Raw genomic sequence first — 1,713 nt, 5'->3', positions numbered from 1 at the left:
CATATATATATATATATTATATATACATATATATAATATACACATATAATATAGTACATATCTCCAAGTACTGCAGAAGCGGTAACTGGCCTAGACCAACTGGTTGGTAAACTGTCAGGTCAGAAAAGAACTCAAATTAGCACATCTTAATGCAAGAAGTATTGTTAATAAAATTGATGATTCGTTTAATTGTATTAAGGGCAAAAATCGATATCTTCTGCGTATCCGAAACATGGCTCCATGAAGGTATAAGTGATGGTTACGTTGTAATAGAGGGCTACAAACTGATCCGCAAAGATCGACTAGATAAAAAGGGTGGCGGGGTTTGCATCTATGTGAAGGATAGTTTATCAATTAAGGAAAGAATTGATATCAATGATAATGATATTGAAGGTGTTTGGATTGAGCTCATTAGAAAAAATAATCAAAATATTCTTGTGTGTTGTTTATACCGCCCGCCAAATGCCAATTACGAATACTTAAATACGATTGTAGATACCCAAGAGAAAGTTTTCCTGGAGGATAGAGAAATTGTGTTACTCGGCGATTTAAACATTGATTATGTCCTTGATGAAAATCTGTCAGAAAATCCTATTAATATGATTGAGAATTTATTTGTGATGAGACAATTAATTTTAGATTACATCACACTCCTCAAGTTGTATTGACTTAATTCTTACAACAATGCCGGAACAGCATCATACTAGTGGTATTGCAAAAATTGCCGTTAGTGATCATTTCTTGGTCTATAGTTGCCTAAAGATTGACACAGAACAAGTTAAACATAAGACAATTCATTTCAGAGATTACAAACATTTTGATGAAGAAAGGTTTCTTCATGATATTAATTGTTCTCAGAATTTACTAAGCATTCCTAATGAAAACGATGCTAATAGAGCTTGGGATATATTTTATGACTCTTTTACTAATATTTGCAACAAACATGTACCCATCAGAAATACAAGAGTCAAACATAGATACTCCCCGTGGATATCACCTGAATTGATTAAACTAATGTATAAAAGAGATTACATTAAAAGCAAAGTTATGAATAATCCTGAACATAAATCAGAATATAAACGGCTTAGAAACTTGATAAATGCCAAGATTAAAAAGGCGAAATATAATTACTTTAACTCTGTCAATATTAGATATAGTAAAAATCCAAAAAAAATGTGGAATGAATTAAGTAAATTAACGGGTAAAAATACGAAAAACACATATTCTTCTAATATCGAGTGTAATGACTTCAATGATTATTTCACTAATATTGGCGAAAAAATGTCAAAAACCTTTGGAAACAATTTTCCAAAATGGAAAAATCCACCTTGCGAATATTCTTTCTCCTTTGATTATATAAATGTTCATACCGTACTTGATTGACTGAAACAACTACCTGAAAAAATCTTGATGTGTTAGACCTTGATAGTAAACTACTTAGATTAGCGGCACCCTTTATCTCTGTTTCTCTTTGCCACATTTTAAACCTTTCTTTAACTTCCGGCTGTGTTCCGGATGATTGGAAACTTGCGCGGACAACGCCAATTTATAAAGGAAAGGGTAGTAAAGAGTGTATGAGCAACTTTAGACCAATATCCACTGTAAGTCATATTGCAAAGATTGTTGAGAAAGAGGTGCAAGCTCAATTGACTTCCTATCTTATTGATTATGATTTAATCAATATTGATCAATTTGCGTTTCTTAAGAATCACT

General features: G+C 31.9%; 1 protein-coding gene across 1 annotated transcript in view; it reads right to left on the bottom strand.

Moving 5' to 3' along the window:
* The window catches only part of LOC117118317 (adhesion G-protein coupled receptor D1-like), a 5,193-nt gene extending 3,732 nt beyond the window's left edge, over positions 1-1,461 (bottom strand). Inside the window, exon 1 of the mRNA XM_033262887.1 lies at positions 1,397-1,461. The gene's annotated coding sequence lies outside the window, so the exon portion shown is untranslated. The remainder of the gene's footprint in view (positions 1-1,396) is intronic.
* Positions 1,462-1,713: the final 252 nt, after the last annotated feature.

The sequence above is a fragment of the Anneissia japonica genome, unplaced genomic scaffold, assembly GCF_011630105.1.
Source record: "Anneissia japonica isolate Jap-2015-1 unplaced genomic scaffold, ASM1163010v1 scaffold6149_len160064_cov168, whole genome shotgun sequence".
NCBI classification, from domain to species: Eukaryota; Metazoa; Echinodermata; class Crinoidea; order Comatulida; family Comatulidae; genus Anneissia; species Anneissia japonica.
This window is presented reverse-complemented; position numbering and strand designations above follow the sequence as displayed.